This window comes from Gossypium hirsutum, chromosome D13, assembly GCF_007990345.1.
Source record: "Gossypium hirsutum isolate 1008001.06 chromosome D13, Gossypium_hirsutum_v2.1, whole genome shotgun sequence".
Classification (NCBI taxonomy): domain Eukaryota; kingdom Viridiplantae; phylum Streptophyta; class Magnoliopsida; order Malvales; family Malvaceae; genus Gossypium; species Gossypium hirsutum.
Window position 1 is genome coordinate 24,919,790 of NC_053449.1, and position 23,107 is coordinate 24,942,896.

The window sequence follows — 23,107 nt, forward strand, 5'->3', positions numbered from 1 at the left end:
CAATCCATGAAGGAGAAGCTTAGGGACTATGTGTGGGATTTTATTAGTACCTTGGAGAACAGGCTTATGGGAAAGGATGATGCTCTCGAGGCTATGGTGATAGCCTTGAAAGAAAATATTGTTGAGCTTAAGGCGGAGCTCAAGATTTACGAGGCTGCCCTGGGTAATGGAATGTTGGCATCGACGCCAAAGCAACAAGAAATGGATATGCCCAAACTGAAAGAGTTCAAGGGGGCAAGGTCCACAAGCGAAGTGAAATTCTTTGGAAAATAGAGCAGTACTTTCGAGTGATGAGTATCGAGGATGATGCTATTAAGGTAAATATTATTGCTATGTATTTCACTGACGTTGCTTTGTTATGATGGCATCATATCCAAAGATGTGAGACGTGTTGGAATCAAGTTTAGGACCTGGGTGGAGGTCCAAAAGGAATTTAAGGCACTTTTTTATCTAGAGTATGTTAAGGACGAAGCTCGAGCAATGTTGCAGCAGCTTATGCAACGAGGCTCAATTAGGGAGCATGTGTGGAAGTTTAGTGAAGTCATGCTCCATATTTCTGATTTCAACGAGAGTGAAACATTTTTCTCCTTCATGGATGGGTTGAAACCATGGGTAAAGAAAAAGTTGCAAGACCAAGGAGTCTAAGAACTTAGCAAAGCCATGATGGTAGCAGAGTCCTTAATTTAACTTGTTTTGGGAAGAGATAAGTTCAAGTTGTCTAAAGCACAATAAGAAGGGCAATGGTGGGGAAGACCACGAGGAAGATGAAGAGGGACATAGTGGTGATGGCAACAGTAGTAGTTGAGACGATTGTAATGGGAAACCACAAAATGGGAAGTGAAAACCCAACAACCCAAAAGAGAAGAGGAGCAAGATGAGATGCTACCTTTGCAAGAGACTGCATATGATGAAGAGCTTCCCAAAGATATCTTTGTTTTCGGATATCAAGGGGAATGATGAGCCAAAGTAAGCGTCCATGAAACTTGGTGCGATCGTGAGTAAAGACGATGCCAAGAGGGATAATGAGAGCGAGAAGAAGCCAGTGAAGTGCTTCTCTTGTAGTGATTCGCATGGTAGGTGGAACTCTTTGAGCGATTAATGCAGTCTACGACTAGTAAAAAGGAGGAAACGGAAGCTAATGAGAAGAAGGTAGTGATGCTCAATTCATTGGTACTCATTCCTACGAAAAGGAATGAAATGGAAAGGTTGATGTTTGTGGATGTCGAAACCACCTTTTTTGAAAAAACAAAAATTTTAGTTGTTGAGTTAAAAGACGAAAATTAGAGTCGCCACGGATCTTTTAAAGAGGTGTGATCAGATCACCTTGAAAATGATTTTAGGTCTACAAATTTTGAGAAAATAGGTTTGGGATTCGGTTACGCACGAGGATGGGTTAGCACCCTCGTAACGCCCAAAATTGGTACCGAATTAATTGTTTAATGTCTTAGTGTTGAGAATTTGAAAAGATTTTAAAATATGATCCTTCCTTTTTTATTAATGTTAGTTTTATAATAGATGCATGGATAAATCAAAATGGATGCTAAAGACCTACTTATCTCAAAGTAACAAAATGTCACACCCAATACGTTAGGACACGACATTTTTAGCCCTTGAGAATAAACTTGTCTTTTGATTTTCAAAACTCGTGCGGCAAAGTTTAAAAAGGATATTCAATTGCTTTAAGTCAGATGAAAAATTGAAGCCCAATACGTTAGTGCACAATTTCTCAAAATTGTGAGCATTGAATATTGCCCTCATTATTTTTTGGAAAATTCTCGTCTCGAGAAATCAACATGTCACATCCAATACATTAGGACACAACGTATCAAATTCCCGAGAGGGATCTTTTTATTTATACGAAGAAAAATTAAAAAAAGGACAACAAAATATAAAGGAGAATTCTATAAATAAAATGAAATACGTTAAAAATATGTACAAATAATAAAATAATAATACAACATAACTTTTAAGTAATAATACATAATAATTTTAGAATAATAATACACGATAACTTCCAAATTATGAATACATAATACATGATGAAATATAAATAAAATAATGCATAATAGGTTTAAAATAATAATATGTAGTAAACTTAAAATATAGTACATAATAATATTATACGATAAATCTTATGTATAATAACTTTAAAGTGATGTGAAGTATAAATATTAAAAATAATATTAGATTTAAAATTCCCTATATTTAAATAATAATGGAATAGCAAATATTTAAAAAAGAAAATATAAAACAGCTTAATAAGGGTCGAATTTTAACTTAAAGCACAATTAAAGGTAACAAATGGAAATAAATCAAAATGCGGGGGCTGAAACGAGATACGCGAATAACAGGGGGACCAAAAGGGAAATATTCCCGTCCCTCAAAACGCGGCACTTTGTTGCAGATAGAATCGAAACAAAAAATGAAATAAAAGATAAATTTAAAAAGGAAATGAAATGAAAAAGTGTCGAATTGAAATACTATTACAAGGTGGAGGGTCATGGTTGCAAATAACCCTCCACCTACCAAAACACACGGGTCATGCTACGTTTGGATCGGGTCATCGGTGTCGAACGATACGGCACCGTTTTGAAGCCATTGTAATGAGGCTCAAACGGTGTTGTTTCACGCTCTGAAAAACTTAAAAAAAATAAATAAAACCTAAAACAACTTAAAATCTGATTTACCACCCCCAACGAAAAAAAACCCTAGGTACGAGCCCCTGAAGGCTGTGCTGTTCTCGCACCTTCGACTTCTCCCAAGACTCTGATTGTACCGGAGATGGTCAGAGATCCGACGGCCAGGTAAGCTCCTATCCTTTAACTCCTCTCTTCTTTTATTTTGCACCCGAATAATGAAATAAAAAGAATCCAAAGAAGAAAAAGAAAGAAGAAAAATCTGCAATCACCTTTCGAGTTTTTTGTTTTGATTTCTCTGAATATTTTTTTTTGGTATTCAATGTCTCTGTGTAACCCCTTACAAATTTCGTATTTGGATTTATATAGCCCAAAAAGAAAATACAAAAATCCCTATTTTCATATTTTTCCTTCTCTTTTTCTCTCTTGTTACAAATTTTAATTCGCTGTAAATCTATTTCTCCTTTGTTTTTTTTTTGTTTTGTCCTTTTGGTTGCTTTTTGTTTGTTGTTTGCTGCAGGTACGGCCTGGAGGAGCGTGGCGTGGAGGCGCACGTGTTGCGAGGAGAGCCAAAGAGGCGTTGGAGCGGCAGCTGAGATATTCTGGAAACCGTAGGGGTTTCTGAAAATTATTTTCCGTTTTGGGTTTCAATGTAATTGGGCTGGGGTATGTGGTCCATTGTAATTGGGTTTCGTTTTTGCTATAATTGGGCAGTGTAAATGGACTTATGGATTTTTAAAAAAAATTTATTGGGCCGAGCAAATTGGGTATTACAGCTGCCCCTTTTTGCTCGTTGTTGTGTAACAAGAATGGAGCAAAGACTTAAAAGGGCCAATTTTGCCCGGTCGTGCTGGACCTTGGTACTTGTCTTCTTCACGTAGCCTCATTCTATCCTACTGCATCTTTAGAGGTATAGGAATTGTGCTTCGATCCACTCTACTGCAACTTCAGGGAGATAGGACCATTGGCTTCGATCTGCTTCACTATCGATGCAGGAAGGCAAGACCTGCTATCTTCAACCTGCTCCACTACAACCGAGGGAGATAAAAATTTGTAATTGTCAACCTACTCCACAGCTAGTCAGGGAGCTAGGACTTACAATCTTCTACCTATTCCACTGCTGGTCAGGGAGCTAGGACTTACAGTCTTCCACCTATTCCAATGCTGTTCAGGGAGCTAGAATTTACAATCTTCCGCCTATTCCACTACTGTTCAGGAATCTAGGACTTTTAGTCTTCCACCTATTCCACTGCTGGTCAGGGAGCTAGGACTTACAATCTTCTACCTATTCCACTGCTGTTCAGGGAGATAGGATATATAGTTTCACTGGTTTGTTCTCTGGGGAACATGACTTGTATAATTCATTTTATGAACCTAATTATGTCTAGTGATTAGGATGTCATGATCAGAATGAATCAAATGCTCCTAACTAGGTATGTATGAATGATGTTTGCATGAATGTAGAATGTCGTTTTTTTGACAACGATCTTTCTTTATCGCTTAGGTTATCATTGTTCGAAGTTTATTAAGGCTTTATGACTGACGTGCTACAATGCCTTCTTGCTTGACTGCCTTTTCTGAAGAAAAATTTAGCTAGGTTGCTCCCCACTGTGAACCTCCAAGTTTAATCTATTGGGGCGCAAATTTTGTACCATCATTCTCCCGCTGTAATCCAATGGTAGAAATATGTGGCTTTTCCTCAATCCTTTCCTATCACAATTCAAGGATATAGGTTCTAAATCGTTCTAGTTCCTTACACCATTCCCAAGGTGTCGTACCAAAGACTCATGCGCAAATGAAGGCTCTCTTCTCCGAGGTAACCTCTTCCTATTGCCTGATGATTATTGCTTACTTGTTTATTTAAGCTTTGTCATTAACCCGACATCTTGTCATTTTGTTCAATCAATGTTTTTGACAACAAAATCCAAAGAGAAAGTCCAAATTTAGACTCTTCCTTCTCCAATTTCCAACCTTTAAATTTGGTGTGTTCTAAACAATAGTCCTGTTTCAGGTTCCTATATTATTTAAAAACTTTTCAGAGTAATATGCAAAACTTCCTTTGTGAAAGTTTTAATAGTCCATTAATCATTATTTTAATACAACATGCTTGCAAAAAGGGTCATAACAATGGATAAGAATAAAGTTGGTTCTGAGCATAGCTCAAAATGAATAAATTACTAAAAATAGTAAAGAAGGATAACAAAGAAATTGATTGGGAATGTGTATCTTGGAAAGGAAGGAAATATTCCAAGAATAACAAATTCAGTATAAACAGTATGAAAAATTGGGTGCCCCAGATATCGCACTTGAACTTCTCTATACAAACTTTCTGAAGATCATTCTAAGTTGGACATGTGTTTAGGAGATCTACAGTGCTTTGTCGATACTCCAAGATGTCGCCTACCCTTTCCTATTGATTCAAGTACAGCAAAATTACCATATGCCCCAATCTGATCAAGATTCGAGTTGCTCTAATCACCTCATGCCCCATTCTGATCAATATTTGAGCCACCCCTTTCGGGTTTTCAACTCAAATCCCCTTTAGTCTCAAGGCGCCCTTTGCGGGTTTTCCCCTTAGCCTCTCCATTTTTACTTTTTCATCATTTTTTATTTTGACTTTGATTAATTTTTCTTTTTTGCTTTTGACTTTGATTTTTCTCCTTTTTTTAATTTTTTTATATTGAATCTGAACCCATAGGGTTAGGCAAGTCCTTGTTATCCCTTTCGAAGAATCTTCTTTGATATCGGATTTCCTTCATAGAGCCTTTTAGGGCGAAACTACGACTGAAAACTTTTGATCTTCCTCTTCCATCAGGATAAAATCCAACAGCTTCTTGAAAGGATTGAAACTCGACTTCAAATGGGCAAAGCTATGCTGACTAAATGAGAAAGGCATTGCCCCCGCAAAGAATTGCATCGTTCATACTACAAATTTCTGAAATCGTGCTATTATGTAGAGTTCATTATAAGCGGTTAACCCAGGCATATCCTGGTATGATCATACAAAGACATCTTTGAACTTTAGAGGTAACTCAACAAGGTCTTGCTTCGTCTTTGCGGGCAGGTCAATTCTAATCTTCACCAAGCTCACAATTTCTAATGATCTGTCTATCCTCTTATTCTATCATTCTCAACAAGTCCGGAGATAAGCTACAATCTATATCATTTTCAAAGTCATGAGGTCCCTTTAAACACATGCCTCACTGAAAAGGAAAATCTTAGTCTGTAGCAGCGTTATTCATGTAATTGATATTTGGAGATCCATAATAATAAGTACCAAAGAATATACAAAAGAATGTATAAATTTATGAATAATTATTTGTACAATACGATTATCAATGAATGAGTGATGTGGAAGGAAATCCAAAAGAATGAAAGAATAATTAGTCAAAAAGACTGAAAGAATATTGGCTCAAAAATGATCACAATGATGCATTTCATTAAAATAATAACATTCAGACATGAGCCTATTTAAGAAAGAAGTTCTCATTGCTTCTAAGCTAAAAGCAACAAGTGTGTTCTAAATATTACTCTAAGTAAATTCTAAATACTATAGGGATTTCTTCCGCAGTCCAATTATTTAGAACACCTCTAAGTTGATAAGGGCGAATATCTAACAAGGACCCGTTTTCATTTGTGTCTTCATACATGGCATTGATGTGAATACTTCCCGACACCTCTTCATATATTACACTCACCCCATTGTCAATCATGATTGGGTAGCGGATTCTCTGTACTAGATGAGTCACCAATCTTGACAACACCCATGTTGATGAGTTTTTCCACTAGCTTTTTAAAGGTGATGCAATTCTCTATTGAGTGCCCCGTAATTCCTGCATGGTAGTCACATTGTGCATTCGCGTCATACCACTTGGGATACGGAGGTTGTGAGGGTTTTAAGTAAGAAGGGGAAACAACATGCGCATCGAACAAGCTCTGATAGAGCTCATTATACGACGTTGGAATTGGCGTGAACTGGAGCTTCTCGGTACCTTGCTTCACTCCGGGCTCTTGTCTCAATGAACCTTGTTCACTAGTAACCCCCTTTCTCGGATGACTTACAGTAATTGTTCTTGAGTAACCTATGTTATTCATCTCATTTTATTTTCTCCTTGAGACTGACTTTTTGTCACTCTCTCCACCATCTATTCTTCCACTTCTGATGGCATTTTCAATCATTTTGTCATTCATGATTATATCTGAGAAAATCTTTGAAGCACTTCTCAACATGTGCGTGATGAACGGGGCTTTCAGTGTGTTGATGAAAAGCATCACCATTTCTTTCTCTAGGAGTGGCGGCTGAACTTGGACTGCAACCTCTCTCCAACCTCTCTCCACCTCTGTGCATACCGTCTAAAGCTTTCATTCGATTTCTTTTCCAAATTTTGCAAGGTGATTCTATCAGGAGTCATTTCTGATACGTGACTGTACTGCCTCATAAAAGCCTGTCCTAGGTCCCTCCATGAACTAATCTCGATACGGCTCAATTGATTGTAACATTTAGACGATGCCCCCACCAAATGGTCTTGGAAGCAGTGTATTAGCAGTTGATCATTATTGATGTTCCCAGTCATCCTTTTGCAGAACATGGTGATGTGAGCCTCGGGGCAACTAGTTTCATTGTATCTTTCAAATTCAGGCATTTTGAACTTGTGAGGAAGTACTAAGTCTGGCACCAAGCTCAGATCTTTAGCGTCGATTCCATGATAACTATCAGTGCTTTCCAGGGCTTTGAATTTTTCCTCCAACCATTTACACCTTTCTTCTAGCTATTTTGGCAATCCTTTATTTGCTTTGTCCTTTCCAGCCATTTCATCGAAATCAGGGATAGTGAGATTAACAGGGTTATCTCCAGGGTTAATGCCTGATCCATTTTGGAATTTCATTGGCACTGAGACACCGGCATGAAACCGCTGAGGCCTGATTGTGACAAAGGAATTACACGGGTGCATTTCCGCTTGGGTCAGCCCATGCGGAGGGGTAAAGCCAGGAGGATAGAGAGATTTGTCATTGACTCCTTATTCGGCATTAGTCATAGGGCTCTTTCCTTTATAATTTCCCCCAGTCAATAGTTGAGTCAATCGATTCATTATGTCTTTTTTAGACTCTTGCATTTCGTCCTTAATATCTTGCTGAATTTTTTCCAACTGCTCCTTCATTTGCATCTGTAGCTGTTCTTGCATTTCTTTTTGCATTTGCTCCAGTTTCTCTAATCTTTGATCCATTTCTTTAGTTTTACGATGAGTACCGTAAGGGTGTTTGGTTAGTTGGTTTTCCAGATTAGCTAAAACAAATTTACTCAATTAGACTCTTACAATGGATTTTAATGCATGTAATGCAAATGCATGAAATGAATGCCTAAAGAGACGTTGAATCTGATTCAATTACATTTAGAAAACTTTACTAGAAGTCAAATTTCTTTACATAAAATGGATGCATGTACGGCCTCTCCCTCATACTCCAAGAAACATCGTCAATCTTTTCTTGATTCGGATGTTAAGATAAGCCTTACTTAGAAAGGGATGTCTCATCTATCTCCTTTTTGCTTGATCCAGGTTGAGATCCATCGTCTACCCATCCTCGTGCTGCTTATCAGCTTCTTTAAAGAAGTTGGAATGTCGAAGGCTCTCGGATAATCAGCTTGTATTCTCGGGACATGAAGTAAAGTCATGTATTCCTCCATCACCCTTCTTTTGTTGTGTTTCTTAGAATATATCTGTGCAACTGTATTATCTACCACTTTATCAAGAAATCCATATTCCATGACAAGCTTTCTAAGTTAGTAATCGAACTTGAATCAACATCTCTTTTCTAATATGCAAATGCAATGCAATCATAATCAAAACACAACAAGAGGGGTTAGTACAAAACAGAAGCAAGCAAGGAAAACAAAAGTACTTAGTCGAGTAACCACTAGGGATTTGGAGTGGCTCTACCTAAGATGGGTTCCTAAGGTCTTCTACATGCGGTTTAGCTCTAAAGTCAAGGTACCCGAACCAGCAGATTCCTCGATCCTCACCCATCATAGGCTCATGTAGACTGAGTTCGGTTCAGGGGAATACATTTCCCTATGGCTGCAAGGAGATGAAAATCTCACAAAGACATAGGTACAAATGTATTTCGAAAGTGATCCACTATCCTGCACGAAGGTGAAAACCTCACGAAGGAGTAGTTTCTCACTTCCACTTAAAGGGTAAGACTAAACAGTCTTTATGCAATATGATGCCAAAATACAGAACTCAATCCATAGTAATCAATCACAAACAATGCAAAGAGAGGATCGTAATTTTTCAAATCAAATTTTCAATTTTCGACAATAAGAAGAAAAAAGACAATCAATTTTACGGCCTGACCCTCTAAATGTCCCCAGTGGAGTCGCCAAGCTGTAGAAACCACCTTTTTTGAAAAAACAAAAATTTTAGTTGTCGACTTAAAAGACGAAAATTAGAGTCGCCACCGATCTTTTAAAGAGGTATGATCAGATTACCTTGAAAACGATTTTAGGTCTACAAATTTTGAAAAAATAGGTTCGGGAGTCGGTTACGCACGAGGAAGGGTTAGCACCCTCGTAATGCCCAAAATTGGTATTGAATTGATTGTTTAATGTCTTAGTGTCGAGAATTTGAAAAGATTTTAAAATATGATCCTTCCTTTTTTATTAATGCTAATTTTATAAAAGATGCCTGGATAAATCAAAACGAATGCTAAAGACCTACTTATCTCAAAGTAATAAAATGTCACACCCAATACGTTAGGACACGACATTTTTAGTCCTTGAGAATAAGCTTGAATTGTGATTTTCAAAACTCGTGCGGCGAAGTTTAAAAAGGATATTCAATTGCTTTAAGTCAGATGAAAAATCGAAGCCCAATACGTTAGCGCACAATTTCTCAAAATTCTGAGAAATCAACATGTCACATCCAATACATTAGGACACAACGTATCAAATTCCCGAGAGGGAGCTTTTTATTTATACGAAGAACAATTAAAAAAAGCACAACAAAATATAAAGGAGAATTCTATAAATAAAATGAAATACGTTAAAAATATGTACAAATAATAAAATAATAATAAAGCATAACTTTTAAGTAATAATACATAATAATTTTAGAATAATAATACATGATAACTTCAAAAATATGAATACATAATACATGACGAAATATAAAAAAAATAATGCATAATAGGTTTAAAATAATAATATGTAGTAAACTTAAAATATAGTACATAATAATATTATACGATAAATCTTATGTATAATAACTTTAAAGTGACGTGAAGTATAAATATTAAAAATAATATTAGATTTAAAATTTCCTATATTTAAATAATAATGGAATAACGAATATTTAAAAAAGAAAATATAAAACAACTTAATAAGGGTCAAATTTTAACTTAAAGTAGAATTAAAGGTAACAAATGGAAATAAATCAAAATGCGGGGGCTGAAACGAGATACGCGAATATCAGGGGGACCAAAAGGGAAATATTCTCGTCCCTCAAAACGCGGCACTTTGTTGCGGATCGAATCGAAACAAAAAATGAAATAAAAGATTAAATTTAAAAAGGAAATTAAATAAAAATGTACTGAATTGAAATACTGTTACAAGGTGGAGGGTCATGGTTGCAAATAACCCTCCACTTACCAAAACACGTGGGTCACGCTGCATTTGGATCGGGTCATCGGGTGTCGAACGATATGGCACCATTTCGAAGCCATTGTAATGAGGCTCAAACGGTTCCATTTCACGCTTTAAAAACTTAAAAAAATAAATAAATAAAACCTAAAACAACTTAAAATCTGATTTATCACACCAACAAAAAAAACCCTAGGTACCAGCCCCTGAAGGCTGCGTCGTTCTCGAGCCTTCGACCTCTCCCAAGACTCCGATTGTACCGGAGATGGTCAGAGATCCGACGGCCAGGTAAGCTCCTATCCTTTAACTCCTCTCTTCTTTTATTTTGCACCCGAATAATGAAATAAAAAGAATCCAAAGAAGAAAAAGAAAGAAGAAAAATCTACAATCACCTTTCGAGTTTTTTGTTTTGATTTCTCTGAGTATTTTTTTTTGTATTCAATGTCTCTGTGTAACCCCTTACAAATTTCGTATTTGGCTTTATATAGGCCAAAAAGAAAATACAAAAATCCCTATTTTCCTATTTTTCCTTCTCTTTTTCTCTCTTGTTACAAATTTTAATTCGCTGTAAATCTGTTGCTCCTTTGTTGTTTTTTGTTTTGTCCTTTTGGTTGATTGTTGTTTGTTGTTTACTGCAGGTACAGCCTGGAGGAGCGTGGCGTGGAGGCGCACGTGTTACGAAGAAAGCCAAAGAGGCGCTGGAGCGATGGCTGAGATATTCTGGAAACCGTAGAGGTTTCTGAAAATTGTTTTCCGTTTTGGGTTTCAATGTAATTGGGCTGGGGTATTTGGGCCATTGTAATTGGGCAGTGTAAATGGACTTATGGATTTTTAATATTTTTTTGTTTTTTTATTGGGCCGGGCAAATTGAGTATTACAGTGGACATCAATATTGCAGGCCAGAAAATGAGTACTCTTGTTGATATCGAAGCATCAAACTTGCTCATATCAGAAAAAGCTGTGAGAAAACTTGGTCTCTCGATTAGGAAATTAAATAAGAAGATTAAGATGGTAAATTCTAAAGAGGCCCCAACTATGGGAGTTTCTCGAGGTGTGAAGCTACAAATCAACGAATGGAAGGGCAATGAAGATTTTAAGGTAATCCAGTCAGATGATTATGATCTTATGCTTGGCTTAAACTTCTTTAACAGGGTTAAGGTGGTTCTCTTTCCATGGGCTGATCAAATTGGTATTGTTAATAGTCCGTTATCACGAATCATCGTGTCGGCAAATTGAGATATAAAGGTTAGGACCAAGGTGTTGTCGTCAAGCCAGCTAGTCGAGGATGTTTCGTATAGGAGGAACATTAACTCATTATAATGGAGTGCTATGGAAGCCCCTTTGGAAATGCTAGTGGAGCATGAAACTGATATATGGCCTGTAAAGTCATCAATGGAGCTACCACCTTTGAGTAAGGTGAGTTGTGCACCAAACTTTGGGGGAAAAGTAGCGATGAAAATTGGAAAGTCAGGATGAGTAAATGCTACGAGTAATGTACATTTCAAACACTTTGGTAGTGTTTTGAATTCTGACATGTTGGCTTGAAAAGAATGTAGAGGCCCTTTCAAAGTTCTTAAACGATGAGGCCAATGGACTGTGGGCATGTTGAAGCCTAGTCATGAGACTGAAGAGGATTCCAATTGAGACAAGTCAGAATGTGGGCAAGTGAGAGCTGTGGCTTCTTGCGAACGAGATGTACAAGCGATTGAAACAGTTCAAGTAAAAGGCAATGAAAGTCGAGGCAAAAGTTCCATGGGATGGGACGACTTGATAGTGAGACTATTCGGGAAAAAACTAAGGTGTCGAGATAGTTTCGAGGCTTGTTTGAAACGAAGGAATCACCTAAGGCTGCACGAATTAAGAGACTAAAGTTCAAGCCCCGTGACATTGGCACATGTGTAAGCCCATTACTTCACCTTCAACCTAGTCATTATCAACAAGTTTTTGCACTACAATGGTAAAGATGAGGATATTTTTGTTCCAGATTTTGATTATATTGCTAAAAAATTGACCAACAAAGTGAGGACCACATGGCAAGAGGGTCAGGGTTTTTGGATTTTCGAGTTTGGTCTTATGTTACTCTTGCAAAAAATACTACAAGTAATTGGCTTCCCTTAAAATAGAGCTTGTGTGCCAATAAGAGGTGTAACACCCAAAAATAGGGCTTAGGAGTTTTAGGGGTGATTTAGTAATTTTAGCCTTAGAGTGTTCAGAATTTTGTTACATGGTATATCGATAATGTTTTCTACTATGGTTTTTAGAAAATCAAATCAATTTTTGAAAAGGTCTTCTAGAAACCTTTAATTTTAGAAAATTGACTAATTTGTAACATGGGCAAAACTGTGAGCATTTATGTTGCATTTTTACCAAATTTTAAAATGCAACCTAAAAACCCCACCTACAGTTTTAATTTCACAATAGTATTTCCCCCATAGTTTTTCTTGCCGTCCATTTGGCTCTCCCAACCCTCTCATTCAATTTTGGTTGTTAAATCTTCATCCTCTTGATTTCCATCATTCCCTAAGTATTAAGCCTTCATAAATTTTCAACAAAACACCTCAAAATCTAATTGAATTCATCATCTTCTTCACTTGTGGATTTTTCAGATTTGCATCAAAAACTCATTTATTCTTCCACCAAAGGTAACCATTCACTTTCTTATTAGTTTTTAATGTTATTAGGCCTTTGAAATTAATTTTTGAGTTATTAAATTGCATGTTTTAAATAAAAGCCAAAAATAGAGTCGTTAATGGTGAATTTCAAATGTTCGAGTAAAAATGTGATTTCAAAGTGTTAATCAGTAGGTTTTGACATGATTAAGAGGTTTCTAAACTTGCTTTGTAGTTTCGTTAAAGATATCCTGAGTTTTAATGAATTTTTGGAAAAACAACCAAAAACATGTCGAAAAAGTCGATACCATGAATTGAGTAGTTTTGTGTAGCTTAAAACTTGGGAATTAGTTGTAGGTAAATTATAAGGTGAATGGAATCGGTTTTAGGGGAAAATGCTGAGTATAGATCGAGATATTCAGATTTAAATTTTGTTATGTTAAAAGTTTCGGTTGCATAAGAACTTAGTTTAAGCTTATGTTTTTCTTATTGCTTGTGGTGAGTCATTAGATGATTTTTTAATGTACTATTGTGTAAAGTATTCTGTTGAAGCTTGAAATTCGCTAGGACCATCTATGAGTTGGGAAAGGCTAGTTTGCGCTTTCAATTTTTCGGCGAAAGCGTATTGGTGAGTGTTTGGAATAATTGCTTGTGGACACAATTCAATACGTTATTTGGGAATTTAATTGTAGCCTAAACCCCTACTCTAAATTCTGAGTGTAAGCTTCCTTGTGCTCATGTTTATTTTGTGGAATACGTGATTGTGTTATTATGAAAATGTGAACTGAAATAAGATGCTATATTTGTCTTATATGCTCATGATTATTGTTGTGAAAGAGTATATGTAAGCATGTCATACATGCTAAGTGACAGTGATAATAATGATGCAAATGTGCTATGATAGGAAACAAAAAGCAGTAAGTAATATATGTGTTTAAATATGAATATTTGGCCTTGTGATTCTTAAAACCATTGGATATATTTGGCATGCCATAGGATTGTGAGTACTCACTTATATGTTATATGATTTGGGCGTTGAGGCCTTGGGACATGTTTGGAGAGATAAGGAAATGTGAGCTAAGCTCCATTCAACGGGACATGTTTGGAGTGTTAGAGAAAGTTAGCTTTATGCTTCACTTTTGGGACATGTTTGACTCTATGAGTCTATGTGCTGTGTTGTAGATCCGTGTATCTAATGAGTGGTGATAGTGCCCACTTTTACGTTTCATAGCTCAAGTGCCAAATTATCTATAAATATGTTTGTGTGTATTGTGTTGTATGCATGAATATTGACTCTGTAAATAAACTATCGTATATGTATGTGAAGTAAAATATGTCAACTAAGTTAAGGCTACTATAATTATGTTACATGTATGTTTCACTAATTCTTGATAACATGTTTGCATTTTAGTTGTTCTAGGTATTCACTAAGCTTGTTAAGCTCACCTACTCCCTTCTTAAACCATTGCAGATTAGTGTGAGCGGTGTGGTTTCCCTAGGGTGATCCAAGCAAGTCCATTTCGCTTTTTGTATGTGTTTATTGTTTATTCGGTTATGTTTTCCCGACAATGATCCTCCTCACCATGCGAACCCATCTCATTCTCTACCACTGAGTCACCCTACCGCTACTCTTGTTGCTGCACTCAAGGACCTCTCCGAGCGATTTGACCGATTTGAGCAGCGATATGGCTTTACATCAAATTCGCCAGCACCTTCATATCTCTCATTCTGATTATGCACTGCACGATCCCAACCCCTCTCACGACGACGATCACTGATCTGTTTCATTTAATTTTCTTTATTTATATTATTTTCGATTGTACTTTTATTTTTATTTTTCATTGTTTTATTTTGATTTGTGAGACTTCTTTATTTTTATTTTTCTTTTGCACTATGTTGTCATTTTAATTATTTTGATGGTTGTTTTTACTCGAGTGTGTAATCTCTTTATCTTCTTATTAGTTTACTTGGAAACATACACTTCATTTGATTTTCCCACGATTTTAGTTTTCCCTATTCTGGCGATTTTATCCATATTCAGAGCAGTTTCAGTTCTCTCACTCTTTTTTTGATATTGTACTTATTCTGTGCTTATATCTGTTTATACATTGAGGATAATGTACATCTTAAGTGTGGGGAGGTTGTTTGTATATTTGTGATAAAATCCCTGATTTATTTGTTCTATTTAAGTAAATTTCTCAAACTTTTCATCAGAGTGAAGTTTTTCTATTTGGAATTTTTTATTTTGGATTAATTTGTGGTTTTTTATATATTGATTGATTTATACTTTAAGACACGAGAGAGTCAAGCATGATAAGTTGTTCTTTAGAAATAAATATTCTAAGTTATGTCCTTGAATTGAATTATTATCTTAAAAATTTTAAATTACAAGTTTGACATCAAAACCATAACTTTTTGAGAGCTTTTGAGCCTATAGAGCATATATTTTATTCTATGCTCATTTTATTTTTTGTTGAGAGTATGACAACTTGATTTGTTATTCTAAAACTTGCTTCGATTATACATGCCAAGACAACAATATTGACTTGATATACTGAGATGATAGAGGCACTTAGGATTTAACTCATTTAACCTATAAAAAGCTTACTTGTTGAATTAACCCCTAGTAAACCCCTTTGATCCTAACACATTTTTTTCTAACCCTTTTTATTAACCCGTAACGCATATATATGTTGTAAAATTTTATTTTTTATTAACTCCCTTTTTGTCGAGATTTGATTTGATTTTGCCTAACTATGTTTCATTATTTGAATTGCTGAATTTTATTTTTGTTCTAAAAACATGAAAAAAAAAAAGAAAAAAAATATTTGATTGAGCTTGAATAGTTAGTTTGTAGTTTCTCTTAATTCAGCAACTGGCTGTTTTTCTAGTTTGGTAACTTATTAATTCGATCTCAATTATAACTAACTTTTCTAGCCTTTTTCATACCCTTAACCTAAGCCATATTACAACCTTTTAAAGACCTCTTAATTGGTATGTCATCTCATTTTCTAGTGGTGGAGATTTGATTTTCAAGCAAGCATATGGTAATGACATTTCTCGTTTGACTGTTGAGTGCATATTTCATGAACCTTAAACACTTTGAGTGCTTAAGTGAATCTTTGTGAGAATGTCAATTCTCGCTGATTTTGAATTTAAGGTAATTATTTGGATAAATGGAGACACCTGTATTTTTATGCTTTAAAATTTTTAGCTTAGACTGCTTCAATCTTTAGTGTCCTTTTGGTTGAATTTTCAATGCATGATTATTTGTGAATTATCTTGAAGCATTAGTGATGAAAATGAAAAATTGATAAACTTAACTTGAATATAGGTTGAGAATTTTGCTTGAGGACAAGCAAACGTTTAAGTATGGAGATATTTGATAAATACCAAAAGTAACATGTTTTAGAATCATTCTTAATACATTTTTGAATGATAATTCAAGTTAGAATGATGAATTTTATACTTTTAATCCTTCAAATTCATGTTTCTATACTTAAGAGAGCACTTGGGAGCAAAAAAAGAGTGAGAATCAGAAAATCGGAGTAAGTTTCAGGAGCCACACGGACTGAGTCATTCCACACGGTCTGGACACACGGTAGTGTGATCCACATGGACTATCACACGGCCATCTGCCAGGCCGTGTGGATTTCACAAACTGCACTCTGGAAAAGCAAAAAATGTAATTTTTAGGTTTTTCGGGCATTCTAAGACATATATATTAAATATAAGAAGAGGAGAGGGAGCCATCAGAAAATATTGAAGAAAACAACTCGAAAAACACCATTAAAGTCGACTTTGAAGTAGATTTCCATCAAGATTGAAGATAATGACATTATTAGGCATATCACATAAAGTTGAGAATGGTGAGCAGCAAAAGGAATCGGTATGTGAAGCCCTACATGTTTGCTGATTATTAGAATCAAAGACTAAAAATATACGTCAGAGATGCTTTTACCATTTGTTCTATGTCTGTGTTGAACAGGGAATGAAACTAGTTGCCAATCCATGTGCTTTGTTCAATTTGTGCTTTCAAAAGTGAAGAAAGCCTCAATTTCTCAATATTCAAGACATCATTGGTTGAAATTGAATAGTAGCACTAACAAGTCTTGTAAAGAATGATATTAGGATAATCCTTCATTGTCACCAAAGATAGACTACAGAGATCGATGGATTAGAAGAAAAATCTTTCATTTTAGTTGACCTGAATATTTATTTGTTAAATGATTTATTCATGGACAAACAAGAGAATGCAAAAAGGAAAAAAAAACATCTAACGTAAGTTATAGGCATAGCGTCTGAACTTTTTTCTCGAAGACCAATCAATTACAGTAAACTTGAACTAAAATATACATGCTACTTAGCTACCATGTGCAACAAAGGGAACAGAGAGTTTTCTAGTCTAAATATAAAACCCAATCCTCAACTAGTTTCTAGTAATGCAAGCCTTACTTAATTTAGTGTCGGAACATAGAATTTGTATACATCATGTCCTAGATTTTATCTGAAGTGTGCCAGACTGCCAGTAAAGAGGTTTAAAGGAAGGTGAGAAACAAGTGCATGTTATATGCATGAAGTTCATAGGAAACGTAGTTTTAAGTACTTCCTCACCTTGTATGCTCCCGCCTAGGCCAATACCATGCCATCACGGTAGAAACCTATGAAAGCAAAGAAATAGGTATGAACTGCAATATTCCTAAAATGCGAACTTTTATAATGAAATAAGTTGAACTTCTGTGCAAATAGGTCTTGTAAATGCCTACAACCCTTTTTAATCAGGAGTGGCAGATCATAGGCTAGGTCATAAACGATGGGCCAGCATGTGAAATAAAAGGCTTCAGAACTTGGAAATTAGATTTTGACTCAAACGCAACATCACCAACAAATTCATGAAACGAAAGAGCTTCTTCTCTGAAAGAAATTTAGCATTAATTTATGTATTGGTTACAAAATTTAATTTAGTTGGCAAGGGCATGGGGTTGCGAGAAACAATCCACCTTATACACTTGCTTCCTACATATAAAAATGTGAGGTGTTGGTTGAGCTAAATATCAATCAATCTCTGCATGGTTACCCAATTTTCACATCATTTCTTCTCATGAGCTTTGCAGACTGAAAGTGAGATCAATGAAAGCTTCTTGACTACAAGGGTTTCTTTTCCCTCTCTTATATCTTTTCTGCTACCTTTCCCTTCTAATTTGACTGTACAAATGTCTATCAATGGATTGGATAATAATACTATTTTTCGATCTCTGATCTTTCTGATCTTAAGACAATCTCATGAACAATGTCATGCTCATAGCACTTACTACAACTGGTGCCCTTGTTTAGGATTTACAGCTTCAAGCCTTTTAGGTAGATAGCTCATCAAAGTGATTCATCCACATGCATTTCTCTTTTTTACTTCAGCAGTTAGCCTTAATTTACAACTTCAATTTTATAACCAAGATAGAACATAGGTTAATGAAGGTGTTAATACTTCTTCAATAAAGATCCACATCAAAGACCAAACTTTCCCTTTGCCTTGAGTTACGTAGTTCTACATCTACATCTACATCTAGCATTAACTGTCACCTACCAATTTTTCCTCACCTTGGATTGTCTATTTTCTAATTTGTAATGTTGAAGTGGAAGCATAAAACTAGTCAAACCAAAAATATCAATGACAAGAATGTGTCTGGTAAATTATATCATTCACCTACAAGCATAAATTAGATGTGATATAAAACTAGTCAAAGTAAAAATATCAATGACAAGAATATGTTGGATAATAAGAATTTTTGTTTCTCTTTTCATTTGTAGAGTGATTACAAAAAATAAATGAAGTTCACAAGAGCAAGGGATAGCATAAAACAATCCACCAATTACACTTGCTTCCTATGTAAAAAAATACTTGCATTTGTCTGTTGAGTTGAAGAGAGTTAATGTTTACTTGGTTAGCCATTTCAAATCCAACTTTCATGAGCATCAAGGAAGGCTTCTTTACTGCAGGGGATTGTTAGAGCTCCCATTGGATGATCGAATTCGTATTCTTCTTTAGCTTCAGTCAACAACTTTTGGAAGGAAGGATGGTTCAGAAATGAAATTGGGGAACGAATCTCTTCTTTTCATCAGCTTCTCCCATACAAACAACAAAGTGGCCTTTGGGCACCACTGTCTTCTCCAAAAATGAAAGAGTTTGTTTTAGACTCTTAGCTTTAACAATTCTTGGCAAGCGAAACCCCATGGTTTCCCGGTGAATGTAGACTCTTCTTAGGTGTAGTAGCTGGAAGAAATGTAACCGGCTTGGCTGGGAAAGCTTTGACAGTGGGGAAGTTGTTCTTACAATGTGTATTTATAGAGAGAGGATTAGAAATGGTTTGTGGAAACTGAGGTTGAATGGGTGGTGGAAAAGAAATTTGAATGGAAAAATCTTTAAAAGACATGGTTTGAGGAATCACATCGTATTGCCTCCAAACTAATGTGAAGGAGCAATATGAACTGAACAATGTATTTAACAAGAGGAAATTTTGAGAATAGAACCGCTGTAATTTGTATTAAAATAGTTTCTCAGAAGAGCATACATTTGAATCATCTCTTTCTACCAATCGAATAGAAGGAAGTACATCAATGGTCAAAATTTGTATCAGCTGATTAAATTTCTTTTATCAGTTGGCTACTAGTGCAAGCTTGATGTGAGATCAACAAAAACCTCTTCTCTGCAAGGAATTGTGAGACCATCCATTGGATGATTGAATCCAAATTCTTCCTCAGCTATGCTTAACAACTTCTTAAATGAAGACTGATTCAAGAATGAGATTGGAACTATGAATCTTTTCTTTTGGCTCTCCCCAACATACACTGCAATGTATCCTTTTGGGAACATCCATTGAGTTCGAGGCTGCTGGATTTGCAAACAGTTTAGAATGACCAAGAATCTGCTTAGCATGCATAATTCTTGGCACACGGATAGCCATTTCTGTTAGTAACTTTGAGTATGAAGAATAATAATGGAGAAGACTCAAAAAGATGAATGGTAAGATTTTCTTGTAGAGGAGGATGTGAGAATTCCTCGGTTATGATGTGGATAATGCAGTTGTATATATAGATGGAAGAATGTATATAGGATATTAATGAATTGCAGATTGAGTGGTTACCATGTATTCTGGTGGGGTTAGGACATTGTTCAAGAGGGTGTCACATGGTATTGTCCCCAAATGGCCAATGCTTACAAATCAATATTAGGGCTGAAAATTCATACTGTTGTCTGTTGGCAAAACAGTGTGCCCTACAAATTAGATAATAGACAATCCATGGCTGGGAAAAAGATTGGAAGGGGACAATGAGGGCTCAGGCTCCTGCATTCCCACAAGCATATTTTCCTTCATTAATAACTCTGGCCTGGTCTAAAACTTATAATGGGGAAAAAAGGGCCAATGGAGAGCAGGCTAAAGATTGGAAATTGGCACTCAAGATTTTAAGTATGGAAAGCTTTTTGAGCTTGGCTAAACATGCTTCGGACATAAAGGAAATATGAACAAGAAAATGTTGGAAAGGATTAGACTAATTGGATAAGTAAAGCTGCAAAAGAGAATTAGATACGCTCCAAATCTGGATGCATGAAATAAATTTTAATTTAACATGGAAGCAACCAAGAAATAAATGGTTGTGATAGAAGCTATGGTTAAGAAGCCAAGGTTAACTAGTAGTATATAATATGTACCTTGTCCTAGGATTTTTGATAGATCTATGGTGAATATTATTGGTATATATCGTCCCTTCAGATGATACTATATTTTTTCCTGCAATCAAATGCTAATATCAGATGGTGTTTAATAGCGTTCCAGGCATCAACTTGCAGGACAAATCCTTGTAAAGTACGCCCTACTGGTTGCTCTACGCACAACCAGACCTATTCAGAACCACCAAATTGACACTTGAAGATCAGTGACACTAGAAGATAGTGGCTTGATACACGCCTTGGAGCTTGTCCTATTGCTTCGTTTTTCTGTTTGAGTTATTGTTCGTGTTCTATTCGTATATTCGAGATTTTCCTCGCCGAGGTTCCGCACTAACAACAAGTCCATGTAATATACGTGAAGTTCAGATGATCAGAAGTCTAGGCGCTTCCAATGTCATTTGTTACTTTCCAGACCAATGCCATGCCATCATAGCAGAAACTATGGTAGCAAACAAGGTACGCGTATTCTGTTGTGAGGAATCTCGTGGCCTTGAGTCCCAACAAATATTAACATTTTGACAAAGTAGGTACCTTAGTGTATTCTGTTGCAATCTATAATAGGTCACCATTCAATGAAACCGACGATCATGGCCCATTTCAAATACTATTTATCATTCAACCACGGCCAGATGATAATGACTTTACACGTGATCGATAAATTGTCTGGCCTAGCAACAACTTAAAATGGGAAAAAAATGGCCAATAGAGAGCCGGCTAAAGATTGGAAAAGGACTGTTGGGCGCTCAAGATTTTAAACATATGAGAAGCTCTTTGAACTTGGATAGAATATGCTTCGGACTTGATTAAAAAGATTCGAAATTCTAATATCAGTTGGCATTTAATATTGTTCGAGGCATCAACTTGCAGGACAAAGCCTTGTGAAGTACACGTGAAGTACCCCCTGGTAGCTTGTACTAGTAGCTCTCGTGACAACTAGGCCTATCCAGAACCACCAAATTGACGCTTGAAGATCAGTGATCAAATTGATTTGCAGATAAACAAAAGGAAAAAGAGATTGGCAGCCAACTCTGTTTTAAAAGGTCATTTCCACAGACTTTAACTTCGTCAGTTTCCATTGCGGCAGCATTGAGCAATCAACATGGTAAGGGCAAAGTCTCATCATGTGGCCAGCATTGCAACAAGCCTTGCATGGGATGGATCATATTTTACCTGCAATATCTTCAAGGACAGTTCCTCAAAATTGACTCATTATACCAAACAAAACTAACCTACACATTTTCAATAAATCGAAACTTTAAGCAAGAATGGTAAACGAAAAAAGAGGATTCAAATCGAAACCTGAAGAGATTTGTGCCTTCTGCTTTCATGTTTATCCATACTGTATAGTTTAGACAAATGATTTTAGGATAGGATCAATTATGATATGTGATAAAGAAGAGGACCGAGACAATGATTATTGAATATTAAGCCTTATATGATTTTAGCTTTTACAATTCTAAGCAAGGTCGAGATAATATGTCCATGGTGAACATTATAAAGGGTTTCATGAGTGTATCAATGTCTTCTCATTATAATGAGTTATAATTAACTCGTTCAGAGTGCTTATATCATTAGATCAGTGATAACAAAATAGGGAAAAGAAACAAATGTTTCAGGTAAGCTACCTTTAACCCTTTGTTACAGCTTCATCAGACACGAATTTAGAGAAAAGTTGGTGTCGTTTTTCAATCCAATGATTGACAGTACTCCTGAAAAGGAGCAATATGAACTGCACAATTGATTTAACAGGAGCAAAATTTGAGAATAGAATAGCTGTAATTTGTATTAAAATAATTACTAAGAAGAGTATATTACATTTGATCATCTCTTTCTACCAAATGAATAGAAGGATGGACATCAATGGTCAAAAATTGTTTCAGCTGATTAATTAATTATTTTTAGCACTAGGAAACTAAAGCAAGCTTGAAGTGAGATTAACGAATATCTCTTATCTGCAAGGAATTGTGAGACCACCCATTGGATGACTGAATCTGAATTCTTCCTCTGCTATACTTAACAATTTCTGAAACGAAGGCTGATTCAAGAATGAAATTGGAACTATGAACCTCCTCTTTTGGCTCTCCCCAACATACACTGCAAAGTATCCTTTGGGAACATGGGTTGAGGTGAGGCTGCTTGATTTGCAAATAGTTTAGAGTGACGAAGAATCTGCTTAGCATGCATAAGTTTTGTCATATGGATAGCCATTACTGTGAAGAAGATCAGAGAAGACTCTAGAAAATGAATGGTAAGATTTGTTTGTAGAGGAGGATGTGAGAATGCCTTGGCTGTGGTGTGGATAATGCACTTTTTTATATAGATGGAAGAATGTATTTAGGAAACTAATTGTTGGAACATTTTCAAATATTTATAGGGTTCCAATAGCTATAAATGAATGGGTATAATTAATCAAAAGTTATATTATTTGATTTTTTGAAAAAGAATTATAACTATTTAAATAATATTATTTGAATAGTTATAATATTAAATGAATAATTATGTG

At 35.8% G+C, this 23,107-nt stretch overlaps 2 pseudogenes; both read right to left on the reverse strand.

Moving 5' to 3' along the window:
* Positions 1-18,647: 18,647 nt before the first annotated feature.
* Positions 18,648-19,840, reverse strand: LOC107919594 (auxin-responsive protein SAUR21-like; annotated as a pseudogene).
* LOC107918315 (auxin-responsive protein SAUR21-like) lies at positions 18,648-22,812 on the reverse strand (annotated as a pseudogene).
* Between the last annotated feature and the right edge of the window lie 295 nt (positions 22,813-23,107).